This window comes from Hetaerina americana, unplaced genomic scaffold (genome assembly GCF_022747635.1).
Source record: "Hetaerina americana unplaced genomic scaffold, ioHetAmer1.1.p SCAF_7, whole genome shotgun sequence".
NCBI classification, from domain to species: domain Eukaryota; kingdom Metazoa; phylum Arthropoda; class Insecta; order Odonata; family Calopterygidae; genus Hetaerina; species Hetaerina americana.
In genome coordinates, this window is record NW_027287316.1 from 68,297,302 (window position 1) to 68,313,552 (window position 16,251).

Here is a 16,251-nt window from a genome sequence, read left to right on the forward strand (position 1 = left end):
ACACTTTTTTCTTGAAATATAAATGATAAAATAAAGAATTGGCTTTGGGTGTGAGAAATAGGGGAGGGTGGAGTAAAGATTCGTCTATTTGACATTATGATTAAATAACTACTTGTTTCTTATTCAAAAATAAATTTCACATTCCCTATATTTCTTTGCTATACTGATTTAATAGTAATACGGATTACGTGTTTTGTAAGGAATGTCTACCAGTTTTGCATACTTAAGATGTTGATGTAGTTATTGCAAGGGAAAGTATTTTCATTAGGTAATTCACAAAAATGAATAATACCTGCATTGGCTGGGTCTAACCTTATAGATCTTGAAAATTTGTATCCTACTAAGTTAGCATATCTTGAAATAATTAACTAAAATAAATTATAATATACTAAAACAAGCAGAAACCGTTACTGGCGAAATTATAAAGATGAAATAATTTACGTAATTATCTAATCCTATTGAGCAATAAAATGTTTAACAAAATACAGAAATAGCATGTACTCTAACGTTTATTCATTATATCTGTACTTCTTTTGCGAAACTGTTTTGTCCCAATTACACTATATCAGCAGCCATCGAGGCAGAAGAAATCACTTTGCGTCACGAAAGCCTCGTACACAACTTATTCATTTATTCTTCTCACTATGTAGCACCATTTTTCCGAGTTGAAACTACTTCTGCGCACTCAAATACGATAATTTTGCTATTCCAATTCTGGCATTGAAGTGAGTATGAATTCTCCCAGTTCGTTACGAGCTGTCGAGCAAGGTTTTATTAAGTGCATGGCCCTTATTAGCTAACATTCATTTTTGCAACAATGAATATGCATGTAATACACATAATATTTTGCTATTTCAGGCAAGCTAGCATTTTGGGCAGGTTCGGAGAAAATCTCGTGGAAAAAACATGTCACTAGTTTTTGCACACGAACAATGAATCGTTTTCCATCACAAGGCATTTTGCAATTTTTATGGTTCGCTACACTCAGATATGAAAACATTATTGTAACTGCTAAGGTTTGCATGTGCGCAAAATAACCTTGTCTTTACTTACGAGGATAGGAATGGTCCAGGAGAAACGAATATGGGGAAACTGTGATTATTGTTGGAGCGTGTGTGTTACGCTAGGCAGGGTTACTTTGTGGCAACAATTCCCCTCCTTCAGTGCTGAAAACGAGAAGTAGTGAACGAACATATGACATAGAACTCATTCACTAGCACGGCGTCCTCTTTGTTCAAATAACATAATGAAAAAGGAAAAGAAACTCGGGATATACTCGCACTCATGGCAGTTAAAGTGTTGAATCTCTAAATTACTTTTAATGAGGCTGTTTTACCCATTTCCACCTAGCTGCAAGTTATACATGAGCGATTTTTATCCTGTTGTCATTGAAATCCTTTCTCAAATGCACATACATCTGCATTTGGTGTTTCCGTGGTGTAGTGGTTATCACATCCGCTTTACACGCGGAAGGTCCTCAGTTCGATCCTGGGCGGAAACAACTTTTTTGCCGACCCCGGTGGCGGCGGGGTAACGTCCTCGTCTGCCATTCCAAGGGTCGCGGGTTCGATTCCCGCCTGGGTGTTTCCCTCCATCTAGGGCTTGGGTGTTTGTAAATGTGTGACCATTGTTATCGTTGTTAACAGTTCGATGTAAAGGCCAAAATGCGCTGTTTTCGGACTAATACTGAATAAAATAAAATAAAAATAAAAAAAAACCTTTGGAAAAGTCACGTTAGCACATGACAGATCATTAGGAAAATAAGCCTTCATCTATATAATTTTAGGTCATAATGAATAGTAGAGAGTGATCGGAATCGTAAAATGCATTACTAATATTGGAGAAGGGAAATTGGGAATAATTGCATATCTTTGGAGGTATAGTTATTATAATTTGATCGTTTTTATTAAAGTGATATTGCTTGGATCCACTTGAATAGATAAAAATGAAATGGTATAAGTCAAAGAATTTTCAGAACGGTGACCTAGTAAAATAGCTACCGAAGCTGTTCACTGCCGTTCAATTTTCTTATTGAGGATATTAAATGCAGGGGAGTGGAATGCGGGATAGATAAATGTTGGTGCTCATTATTTGTATGAAGTGAGGCTGGCAGGAATGTCTTTTATCGGCTCAAGTATTAAGTTTCGTGGATTTAGGTGAAGCATACATTTTAGAAATGGTAGTCGTAGCCGGTGCGGTGGCTATTGTATTGACTTCTGGCTCCGAAGGTCCGGGATCCCACGTCGGCAGAGTTTTTTTAGTGATGTCACGATCCTTACTCGGGTGCCATGTTGAGGGCACTTCAAATGGAGGGCTCCGTCCGTCGGATGAGATGTTGAATTGTGTGCCTCCTTGGTGTCTCTCGTCAAGAGAATGCTAATGCCGAACTTGGGGATCTCTCCGACCATTCCTCCCGCAACACACAACCTCAACCAAATTACCCACCTAACCCTAATGGCGTAAATAACCATGGCCGTCGGATAGTCTCACATTATGACTAATAATGTATCAATGCTTTTGAGAAATGCGGCATTTTAACCTGAAACAGTTAAAACTCTTAGCCGCAAAATAAATAAAATTTTAAAAATTCACGGGTTTGAAATATTCATTTAATATCAAAGGATAACTTACGTCTCCTACAAGTACGGCAGTTCCCACCCGGAAATGACGACGTGATTTTTAGGACAAAAACCGGGCCACATGTCAGTCTAATAATTATTTAGTTAAAGAAATACCTTCCAAATTACTTCACAAAAGTAAGAATTTTGAGTTAATTCTAGTATAAAGCTACGATAGATGTAATCTACCCGAAGGCTGGTTTCTTGTTGGTTGGAGTTCACCTCAAACTAATCCTTGTGAAGAAGTGTGAAATTCACTCCCTCGGGTTACGGGGTCAGATTGTTACACTTTAGAACGTAGTATTCCACGCTGTGGTCAGAGAATCTCAAAGCTCGGATATTTAGACGGGGTTTTGAACATCACTCGTATCACGAATAATTAATGAACAATTCTAGTAGATATTATTTTTTTTGGGTTCGAGAAGCTGCCCTGGGATAAGGAAAACTACAGTAATTGATCTGAATGTTGGCTTTAATAGGAGTGTTAGGAGTTCACCTAGTGCTAAGACCAAGCGCTTATGAAATTCCATCATCTGGGTAGATAGGCCAGTTACCTACATACCCGAATAATTATACATCTAGGGTGAAACTACGAACGGGAATCGAACCCGTACCTTCCGATCACGAGACAAAGATCTTCCCGCTGGATTACTACGTCCGCTCTTTGAGTGATGTACGAGCAATTTTATTTAAGTTATTATTTTTCAAAGTTGCTGTTAAGTTTTAATTTCAATATTCCGTTATTGCTCGTGTGTTTCCTTAAAAATTGAGTTTCATTTTGAGTAAAAATGATTTTTTGTGGAATTACTGAATGTATATAGGAATGGAGATTGTAAACACTTGATGTAACTGTGATACTGGAATGGAAATTCAGTTATCAATATTAAGTATTGTTTAAATTTAATCAGCTATGTTAAATTATTAGTCAAGCTTGAAACACTGGTCCAGTACCAACTTTTTATACAGTATAGACTCTGCGAAATAACGTTTTTTGAATTTTTTCATCTGCTGGCCCTCGGGTTATTAGAGGAATTCTGAATAAATTGACATTTAAAATTAATAATTAAGGTAATGACTGTAATAACACGATAGAAATTCGGAATGGGCATTTGAAATACTTTTTTCACCATTCGATCTCATTGGATTCTCATCCTATTTTTATCATATAGGGAATAAATTGTTTATTATGCAGAAAGCTTGCGGGAGGGCATTTGGGAATCAATTGGAGCGAAAGAGAGGAACAGAACAGGTTCAGGCACAGTAGAGAAGAGGATGTTCCATCGCGGAAAAAATGAAAGGATCGTTAAGTCCTGATGTTGAATATGTAGGGAATATTCGAGCACTAAAGAAAAGGTTTTTCTCTGCTACCATGCGGAAGTGGCGTTTGTGACGGAGATAGTGCAGGAAGCAGAAATTTTAATGAAAGGATTAATAAGTATGGGAGTTTCATCATTTGCCGATATATCTCCACAGGGGTTGCTTTGACAAGCCTCTTGGGAAGAAAACTGGTTATTTTTCCTTCGGTTTTTGAATAATTTTTTATATTCTAGTCTGAGGTTTTGAAATCGAGGAAAATTTAAAGGCAGCTGATCTTAATTCACTAATTAGACAAGTATTGTGGCTATTTACTCTTGGATTACCCCGTCTAAAGCGAGTAAAAAATGATTGGGTTTTGTAAAAAGGTATCTTTGAAGAAAATATTATGAAACTCTAAGGAATATTAATACATTTTTCATGAAAAATTTCAGGTCAATTTACTTAACATTTATGGATCAGACTTAGGGATTTAGTCTTAGCGCATAAATCGTTTATTATTGATCAACGCGAATCATTATTGCATGAAGATGAAAACTATAACAGAAATACATCCATCGCTAAGTTTTTAAACACTGTAGACCAGGAGATTAAATGATAGATATGAGTAATAAAATAATATGGGTAGTTCCACTCCTGAATTTCGAGCAAATTAAGAAGATCTCGATTTAGCTCCATTATATAAAACAAGTCAATTAAAAGATAAATAAGTATCATGTTTCGTTCGAAAATTATAGTTACTTCTTTGAAAAATCTCATATTTCCTAAAGAAACTAAAGTATCATGCAACAATGGGAATCCTTTAGAACTGGCAACTTGAATTACCTAAGGAATTAAATTGCTTGAAGACAAAATAAATTTGATTTAATGTAATTGAAATGAATAGAAAGCATAAGTTTAAATATTGAAAGAAATTCATTTTTAATCTAATTAAAAAAATACATTTACGTAGTATTCATTTATCGTTGTTAGGACCTTCTGTATTGATAATGGAGATATACGGTGTGCATTTAAACACTTTAATTCGTACTTGTGATTTGGAATTCAAAGTTATCCCAATGAAGCAATAGGCCTTTTTACTTAGTTTAACAAAATGTTTCGTTCCTACTTATTTATCGTTTAATATTGTGAATTTGATAAAGAGCTTTTTTGTGTTATCTAAAAATACGGTAGTCATATAATTAATTCATATTATAGTGCACTGAAAGATTTACCGCGAAAAGAAATAAAGGTACAAGGAAAGGGATAAAAATATTCAAGGGTTTCAAAAGGATACATTGTTCCAAAGAAAAAATATATTTAATTTGTGACCGGATTAAATTTATTTAATGATATCTACTTAAGAAAATAAGTTTAATTTATTTTATAATAATATTACTTTTTTATTTTTACACTATGAAGGAGAACTTCCAATTGACGAAGTCCACGTCTGTGAATACTGCATAGGTCATACATCCTTTCACTGGATAGGTATCATAACCTGTCATGGATTAGTGATATGCTCATGTATAAATTTATAATGCTTTTGGCAGAATATTTATAAAACTCTGATGAACTTTGACCTTTGAGCTTCTTAGTATTTTTATCGATTTTTAAAAACAAAACATTTTAAATTAATCACCTATAAGCTCTATTTGACAACAGTTTAATTTAATAAAACAAAAAAACAATTGATTGGAAATAGATAAGGCTATGCTTTAAACTTGAGTAACATTATAATGTTATTTATGAGCTTCCTAAGTCATTAAAAATCGTAAATACACCTTAAAAATACGGCACACCATGGTATTGTGTTACTCATTGATGATTTTCGCACAAGTAGCTACCGATTTATTGATACTTGTTCTTTGGCGAATTTATATTTGGTTTTTCATTATAGAAGAGGAATTTTGAGCAACTAAAACTCGCGTTTATTTGAAGTCCGATTTCCGGTGGACTTGTTTACTCTGCTTTATGTTGCAGGAATCCAATTGTGTTTTTATACGATCTGATCTCGTTAAATCTTCCTCTGCCATCTTTGAGTGCCCTGTACCATCAGTATTATTTGCTTCGGAATGATTTATTTTAACCTTTTTTCCTCGGCTCTCATCATCTTCTTTTGATTACCTCGACACAGAATCAGGCGTTTGACCTTGCTCTGATCCGAGCGGTGTGATTCATCACACGCCCTTATCGCGATGATCCTCTCAGTTGTAAACTTTGACGCTAATCCCCTCGACACGTTCGCAGAACACGCTTGTTTTAATCAGAGGTTTAAGATGTCCCGAATAGGCACTTCTCTTACCAACAGATTGCTTCCAGCTCCAGTGGCTTGCGCTGCGTCACCCTTCATCACTCTGCGTTTTCGTGGTAGGGTTTATTTAGTATTCTTCCCTCAGACACCTGGGCTTTATTATGGTGTTGTACGTGATAGAAATGTTTTTTGAAAAAAAACGCCTAACTCCCGTTTGATGGATTGAAACCGAAATGTAATCCGTTCACCAGTTTATAATAAAGACACAGAAAACGTAAATTTTCTGCTTATCAGGCTAAAAGTTCAATTATGCGGGCGACAGAAACATATAATGTATGAAAAATAGACCGGATTAGAAATATTTTCATAACTTTTTGAGGGAACATAAAAAACATGTCTTTTCAATGAAATCCCTAAGTCAAATGTTTTCATGAAAAGATACTCTTATGTATTTCGTATTTGGATAAAGTAAAAATGGAACAATCTCAAACTAATGACTTCTGAAGGAGGTTTTAATGAAAAAAATTAGTTGTTTTGAGACATTTTTAAAGAGAAATCTAGGATGAAACTTGGATTACTTGAGTCTTAGGCTAAGGTGTATTTGAAAGGCACTGTCAAGAGAAAGCTCTGAATAAGGAAGGAATAAATATTCAAATGGAAAGTACAGTCTAAAAAATTGAGAGCTAGAATAGTGTAACATTACTATAACAGATTAAGAAATGAATTTTGCCATAAGTTTAAAGCTTTTAACGCCATGAGTTCAAAATTATTATGAAAGCATGGGCGAAGAAATTATGTGAAGATAGTGCTATACTAATAGATCAAACCATCTCATTGGACAGTGAGAAAACAATCCATAGTAAACATAGAAAGTTCTATTGCTACTTGGAACAAAATGTATTACTATCACGGCAGAGGAGTGAGGAGGTGGAAAAAGTGTTTTGCATACATTTCAATGGAAATGATCAGAGATCTAAAATATTTTAGAAAAACGAAGTTGATGGGAAAGTGGGGTCTCTTCGCTAAAAGCAAAACATGATCCTAGTCTTAGAATGGCATTTAAGTACAAAAACTTTCATAGTACTAGAAAACTAAACAAGTTGTCTTAGTCCATGCAAACCATTCAATTAGTCGCGTTGCGATTATTCTCGAGGGCATGCGGTGGGTTTTTTAAAATTTAATTTTTAAATTAAATAACTAATGAACTTTCCTTATACTGGAGAGTCTATCAGGGGATGAGTTCATCAATCTTCAAGTGGCTGAATCCATTTCATTAATTTTTTACGTTGTAGACGTTACAAAGTTATATGCGAATATTTTACAGGGACTCTATTTCTTCCATAGATGAATCCGCATACTGGCACACTGAATATGATAAACGCAAAAAAAACTTCAGCGCAATGCATAGAAATCATTAAAAATAAAATATAAGAAATTATTTGCGGTGGAATACGGTGGAAAAAGTCTAATCCAACTCGTAAAGTAAGGGAAATTTTATATTTTGCATGTTAAAACCAGAAACGAAAACACTGTTGATGATCTTATTGTTCCTCGACTACTGAATCCTGCTCAAAGGGAATTTCTTAATTTTTATCTGCGATGTTAACGAGTATTCAGGAAGCCTTCAGAAACTTCTCTTCATGAAATATTTATCATGATTCACGGAACTTGAAAGTTACAACGACGTTATAACGAACATGAGTTCAGCTAAGATGCTCAGCCCAGATTGTGGGGAGTAAAAGTTAAAAATAATACAGATAAAAACCTGTTTACACTCTATTTTCAAAATGAAATTTTATTCCAGCGTGATCCGTGTGAATTTATTTTCAGTTGCCATGCTTTTTGCGATGCTTTATCTCTTTTAAATACTAAGCTCTCTGTCACTGAGTAGGGTAATGGGTTCTCTCAATTTTTCTAGAGTCAGTTTTCGTGAAATCTCCGCGGTCAAAATGCGAACCCATAAATAGAAATTGGTCACCTTTAAGGAAGGTTTATATGAGTAAATGAGGTCTTTGGTACTTCTTTTTGATAAAACAAGCCTTAATGTATGTCAAAAACCATTTCCTTTTAGAAAACAATAGGGAGTAGTTTGCTGGTACACATTATAAGACGCGAAAAATATCAGTTATCAATGTTATTTCATATTGTATCTGAAAATTTATCAGTAATGACCTCTTTTAAAAGTTTCTGGGGCCATCAAATTCTGTAGATGAAAACATTTCAGGCTTCACGGAAAAGTTCTTGAGCTCTTCAAGGAATTCTAAAGACACCTACTCCAAGTCTTTCGGAAGTGCTAAATTTCCAATATTTAAAACGTTAGACGAAAAGGTCCAAAAACATTTTGGAAATTCCTGATGGCCTTTGCCTTACCAAAACTTTTAAGTTTCCGCCGAGTAAACTATTTCATCAGGGACGAGGCAGGTCTTTCATGCTAGGTAGTTTCCTCCTCAGCGGTAGGTTAATTCATGCGCATATTAGGTGAGGAAATGAACTTGTAACTTGGGAACACATTAGAATTTTAAAATCATATTAACCCAGCTGCCAATATGCTTTTGCAGATTTAGTAGGCAAAGATTGTAATCCCAACTATGCCACACAACCCGAGTCAATTTTAGGTGCATAACATATTTTTGGTATTTCGTTCCAAACACTAGTTGTAGGGACGTCACAAAAGTGAATACATTTTCCACCATGTGTGATAACATCGAGGAAAATTCATCTCTCTAATTTTTGCCTTTCAATTATGGCAAGGTTTTTTTGATCGGGTACGTTTCGTTCTTATCTAATATTTTTTTCTGATGGGAAATCCTGGGGAAGATAATCTCATGGAACTAATAAAATCACGGGACTATATATTAAGTTCTAGCATGTCTAAAATAAATACCTCCTCGGTAATTAAAGCTGCCGACTTTATTTTTGATGACAAGTTATTTCATATAAATCAAATCATGTTTTCCTCTCATGTGTGACCATCGATTAAATCAAATTAAATTAAACACTTTTGCTGCTGGCGATGTCAATGCAATAAGTTCGCCCTCTTTGCCGTTGTTTACTCATAAATTTCTCATCCTTCTTAATATATAATTTTTATCTTTAAAAATTTATAAGACATTGGAATAGTTATTTTGAAAACCTGTATGATAGCGTCAATCTTTATTGTTTAGTTAGGGTCAATCTCTTTAATTGCCTATGGTGACGATATTGAAATGCGTGTTACAAAAATGATACGTTTAAAAGCTATGAAAATTATAAAATATTGATTTTCTAATTCAGTTTTTGCTTTTATTCTGCCCAGCTAATGAGCAAGTAGTAACTCAGATTTTCCACAAACTACATGTTTATCCCACTCCCCAGTTTCATTACGATGTGAAATAATGTGAGAATAAAATTATATTCCTAACAAACACAGCCCAACCTCCTACTTTACAAGTTCCTCTTTATCTCTGTATACTTCCTTCCTCCCTTCATCCCGTCCAACATCCCTATCCTATTCCTGTCCATTGCTCGTTTGCTTCAAATTCTCCCATCTATTACATTCTTCAACATACCACTGCCGATTAATAAGCCCCTCATCCATTTTTCCTGCATCCATAGGATTTCTCCCGACAAACTCCTCTCCTCGTTCACCATGCCTAGTACTTCCTCAATTGCTTTCCTTTTGGTTCATTTCATCTTCTTCATTCTTCTCCGTACTCCACGATTCAAAAGCCTCCAACCTACGTCTATCCTCCTGCTTCAGTGACCATGTTTCCGCGCTTTACATTACTAAGCCTCAAATCTAAGTTTTGATCAGCCTTTTGTTAAGGTCTTTACTCTACGTCCCTGTCATAGACTCCCTCCTTGTGAAAGCCTCCTTGCCTAGCGCAATTCTTCTCCTTACAGCCCGACTACTTTCACCATTTTGGTCTAAAATACTTCCGAGATACGTAAATTGTTCCACCTGCTTTAGTTTTTGCCCTCATATTTTAATGCTAAGTTAAGTCTTTGTCTTTCTGGAAAATTGTATAAACTTTGTTTTCTTTATATTGATTCTCATCCCGTATCTATCGCACTGAATTTCCAATTCATTCAGCAATGCTTGCAACCTCGTGGTTGACTAACAAACTAAAACTTGGTCATCAGCAAACCTAACTGATTTTACGAATTCCCCGCCCACTTTCATTCCTACCTCCAGTTCTTCCCATACCTCTGTGATCATTTCCTCTGAATACAGGTTGAACAGCAACGGTGATAATGGGCAACCCTGCCTTACACCTCTTACTAACACTACCCAACCGGACTCTCCGTTCCCTAATTTCATATTTAATATATTCCTATTATCTGATTAGTTTTTCCCAATTCACTCTATCAAACCTCTCATATGATGTAGCCTTAATTTTTTTCGGAATAGGAACGAAAACTGATCTCACAAAGTCTTTGAGCCAGATTCCTTCCTCCTAGATGCTACGAATTAGTCCATATAGACTCTTCCTCCCACATTTCCCAAAACCTTTTAGTGGTTCCGCGGGAATGTTGTCTATCCCCACGTCCTTATTTGATTTCATCTCCCTTAATGCCCTTTCTATATCATCGTAGAGTATGCCTGGACCTAAGTTGTCTTGATCTACGTCATGTTCCTCTTCTATATCTTTGCTTGTTGGCCCAAGTTCTTTACCATAAAGTTTGCCTACATGTATATGTCTTCAATCTCTCTTGAATATTTCCTTTGTCAACTATTATCCTACCCGACTTATCTCTTTTAACAGTTAACAGAGATCGCCCCTTCTTATAACCCGATAATGTTTTAACTTCCTCGTATAGTGCACACCCTTCCTCTGAGAACTTTCCATATCCTCGCACTCAATCTTCAGGCATGCTTATTTTGCTTTATTTTTACCGTCTAAATTTATCATTTAACTCTTTGTACTTCTTTCTGTCTAACTCTATTTTTACATTTTTTCATTCCCTTCCCTCATCCATCTTTCAAATCATCTCATCCGTGATCCATGGTTTCCTTGTTCTTTTCCCATCAATAGTTCGTATAGTTTCTCTTGCGGCTTTCGATGTCACTTTTTTGATACATTCCCGTTTTATCTCGGTATTACTCAGCTTTTTTCCTTTACTCATGATTTTGTCTATAGCCTTGTGATACACTTTCCTTGTCAGTCCAGTTAATGCTATAAAATTGCATTCCCTTACCTGTCGCCCCTGCCTTACCATTTTGAAACGAACGCTACACCTCATAACAACTACAATGTGGTCGGAGTCCGCATCCGCTCCCGGGAAACTGTGTGAATTGATCAAATCATTTATATTTTTGATCAAATTATTTATATTTATTATATTATTATTATTCCTAAAACTGTACATAACCAGAATATGATTTAACTGATACCCTGGCATTTTCCATGTATACCTACGCCTTTTTTGGAGCCTAAACCAAGTATTGGTGATGACTAACCCCTGTCTCCTGCAGAACTGGATTGCTTTCTCCCCGCGGTTATTCCTCGTGCCTAAACCGTAGTCCCCCATCTCATCACCATCTCTTCCTTCACCTTCCGTTGCATTCCAATTCCCCACCATTATAAAATATTTTGCTGGAACACGAGTGATTATGTCCTCTGATCGTATATCCTGTCGACCTTTTCCTCCTCATGATTGCTCGGTGGCATGTATACCTGAACAATTGCCAAGTTCGTCGGCTCTGCTTTTATCTCTACTTGTAATATTCTATCACTTATTTGTTCTGTGCTTACTACGTTTCTTCCTTTTTATTCAATTCAGTGGCGTTGGCTCTCGTCCCCTCGGCTGTATATTACTCTGCAACTATCACTGCAGTAATCCCCGCTATCCTTCTATCTTACTTCATTCATACTTGAAATATCTATATTTCGTCTTTCCACCTTCCAGTTTATGTACTGAGGTTTTCTTGTCCTCAACATTGTACTATCACTCTTCTTCTTCTGTGTCTTCAGTCCTGCTGCTGTTTTTCCTTTGCAAGGGTTTTGTGACATGATGGCTACGGAAGCCTTGCCTCTCCCGCTGGCGGGCATGACATACGGCATGGATCATTTCCTCTGAATACAGGTTGAACAGCAACGGTGATAATGGGCAACCCTGCCTTACACCCCTTCCTAACTCTGCCCATCCTGACTCCCCGTTTCCCACCCGCACCTGAGCAGTCTGAGACATGTACAGGTTGCGGATTAGCCTCCTTTCCCTCCAATCTATTCCTATTTTCTGCAGAATACTCATTAGTTTTTCCCAGTTCACTCCTTCAAAAGCTTTTTCAAAATCTACGAAACAAGCAAATACCTCCTGGTTGTATTATATATTCCTCTCGATTAATAATCTAATTACTGCAATGGCATCACGCGTACCTCTCCCCTTCCTAAACCCAAACTGACCATCCCCAAGTAATCATTTGCCCTACTCTCTATCCTTTTGTTTATGATCCTGAGAACAACTTTAGCTGCGTGGTTTATCAAACTAATTGTCCTGTAGTCCTCACATGACGAGGCCTTCTTTTTCAATGTCTAACTTTGTTGGTCTAAGTTCTTTACTATACAGTTCTTCTATGTACTCCTTCCATCTCTCTTGGATCTTTCCTGCGTCAACTATTACCTCACCCGCCTTATCTCTAACTGTTAGCATAGATCTTCCTTTATTACTTCCGGATAACGATTTAACTTTGCTGTACAGCGCACCGATTTCACCCTTCCTCTGCAGACTTTCCATATCCTCGCACTGCATCTTCCACCATGCTTCTTTTGCTTTATTTATGTATATATATATATATATATATATATATATATATATATATATATATATATATATACTGAAACAGATATAAGGAAAAGGGATAGGAACACATATAAAGGACGAACACAATAGAGGTGGGGAAGGCGGAATTGAACGGATCACAAGAGTAAAAATATTTCCTCAACCGGGACTCGAACACCGGATCTTTCCACTTGCCGGGCGGTTGCTCGAAACGCACTGTTCTTTTCCTGTATGATGTTGTATGAATTCTAACCCACTGTCCTTTCCTTTCCTTGTGCATTGTCTATTTCTCCTTTGGTGGGTGAAACAGCCCCCTGACGCCATCTCTTGGCTGAAAGAATCGGGGCGCTTGGCGACATATTAGACCCACGGATCTCAGGGTAAATTGACTATCCTCGATAGCTCAAGTGGTTAAGAGCATCCGCCCGGCAAGTGGAAAGATCCGGTGTTCGAGTCCCGGTTGAGGAAATATTTTTACTCTTGTGATCCGTTCAATTCCGCCTTCCCCACCTCTATTGTGTTCGTCCTTTATATGTGTTCCTATCCCTTTTCCTTATATCTGTTTCTGTATATATGAGTATTTATTCGCCGTTTGGCGGGATTTCGTGTTTGAATGTGTGTATATATATATATATATATATATATATATATATATATATATATATATATATATATATATATATATATATATATATATATAATATCTTCGAAATGGAACGCTCTTCGGCGACGCGCAAATATATAAAAACACAGATGTCGATTTTTAGAATATAGAGACACAAAGAAAGGACACTCACCATTTGTTATTTGACGTTTCGACAGCTTGGCTGAAGACTTGGCTGTCGAAACGTCAAATAACAAATTGCGAGTGTCCTTTCTTTGTATCTCTATATTCTAAAAATCTACATCTGTGTTTATATATATATATATTTATATATATATATATATATATATATATATATATATTTATAACGATTGTACGGAAGCAGTCTCTCTTGAAGAAGGCCTCTGAGAGGGCCGAAAGCTCGAACAATTTACCGTGTGAGTGTTCTTTTAAATGTGTCTATTCTTTTCTATTTGTGTTATATATATATTTACACACACATATAATGTTCTGACACCCAATTATTTTTCACCATGACCTTTGATTTATATTTTATTTTCATCCTTTTTCTCCATTTTTTGTTTCCCGCCTCCCCATTATTACTGTTTTAATTTTTTAACTAGGTTTTCCCTAGTCCAATCCAAAATGATGATAATTTTTATTAATACCTATCACCTGAATCAAGATTTACAATTAATCTTGGTAGTTGTTTTAACTCACACTAGGCGAAGATCATTAATATACCAACAATTTTACATTATTTATAAAATACGCTTGGAACATGCGTATTTAAAGGTGTACTGTTGCAAAGACGAGAGGGGTCTAGGAGTTGCGTTTGGAGGATAATGGAAGAATTTGAGAAGGTTGTTGCTCGAGAGGGTGGATAGTTGGGGAGGGTCTGAGGCCTTGGAAGCGTAAGCATAGCGGCAGGTATTTTGTGCCCCCTACCGCTCCATTTACACCCGCCGTGCGCTGCTCTCTTAGCTCCTTGCCTCGCATCTTGACTCTCATTTTCCCCTATTCACCTCATATCGATTTTCCTCTTTTAATTTTATTTTAAAGGCAGCGCATAAGTGATTTACTGAAAAGTTTTTGGGCAAAAAACCATTATTATACAAAATATCATATTTCCAATAATATTTTATCCGTATTCACACTGGAAAATATAAAGAATGGTGCTTTTTCTAAGTTGCCCGGAGCTCAACCTTCATCCTATTTGGATTATATATGTTTATATATACATCAATGTAATTTCCCCGGCGCGCAAACAGGAAAAGTGATCAAAATTCACGATTATGCCTAATTGTAGCTAATTTTAATGAATAAACCGCCGATCAATTTGTGCTAATATTCTCAAAATCTCCGAATTTAAGAAATAATGGGCATGAAAAATAATTTTGCCTCATGACACAGGCGGGACGTATTATAAATAAGGAAATGTTTTCCATGGATATATTACGACATTCTCTGCGACCCCTCTCCATCTAGAGCTTAATCACATATTCAAAGCTGTAACTTGGCATATTTTTTTGTTACGCCGCATTAAATGGATTATTCCAAATCAAGATTGTTTGTCTCTTAGTTCCAAGCCAAAAGGCCGTATTTCGTGGTTTTCTTAATCTCTTTTATTCTTTAAGGATTTTCTTTAGAATATTTTGGAAATTTTTCTTATCGCCTACAGCAGTATCCAGGTTGAAAATGTTGCGTATGATTTACCATATGACTAATAACACCTCGGATAAGGATTTTGTTGTTGTCTTAGTATTAAATGGATATTTTAGGCCGGAGGAAGTGAAGCAAACCAATTGGATAGTATTGGCGCCTGAAAACAGAAATGTACCTATACTTATTCCATCTTCTTTCTATATTCCTACCTCTACCCTCTTCCTATCTTCTTCCGAATATTATTCATGAATTAAATTTTATTGATTTATTTTTTAATTTTTTAATGTACCATGCAAGCAACTGCGCTAGGGTATGTGGCAGGGGGTGAATGTACACCGGAATAATTTTTACCCGAACATGACCCTACTGCGGTTGGACAATGTTATTACTCTTTCCGATTACCTTCTTTTTTTACTCTCATTTTTAATACTATTTCCTTAAGCAAATTGCTCTCGTTAACGCCTTCTGTCCATTTTTATTTTGCGTTTGTCATTGTATTACTTTCCTTTTACGACACATTTACAGAACTATCAAAGTATCCGAGTGTCAGAAATTTTCATTGAATTTTATACATTTTCCAATAAATGGTCTAATTACCATCTCGAATTTATATACTTCTACAAACCTCACTTTCCGCACTGTATGCTGCCTTAAAAATAAATCAATTGTAATAATAATTATATAGTCAAAATACGAATTTTATGTTATTTTAATGAATTAATTTTAATAGCAACTACCATATTCTTACATACATTTGAAATACGACTCGCGTTTTTTATCAAAGGGCCCCATAAGTATGGCATCATTGATTCATCTACACTCGCGCGATTTTTTAAATGAAATTACCCCGCATTGAATGAACATATATGAGCATTATTAATCCTAGGTTATGAATTCCGTGACACTGCGTGATAACATCAATGATAAGTAGCACTATTTAACCCTTTTTAATTCTCTCCTAGTGTTTCAGAGATTTATTGGCAGCATATCTTAAGGATTAAAATTAACGAAAAGAAATTATTTGACACACTTAATTATTTTAACATAGCTGGAAT

At 35.9% G+C, this 16,251-nt stretch overlaps 1 non-coding gene across 1 annotated transcript; it reads left to right on the forward strand.

The window, feature by feature from the left end:
- Nucleotides 1-1,428: 1,428 nt before the first annotated feature.
- TRNAV-UAC (transfer RNA valine (anticodon UAC)) lies at nucleotides 1,429-1,501 on the forward strand. The gene has a single exon. It is a non-coding gene; the product is annotated as a tRNA-Val (tRNA).
- Nucleotides 1,502-16,251: the final 14,750 nt, after the last annotated feature.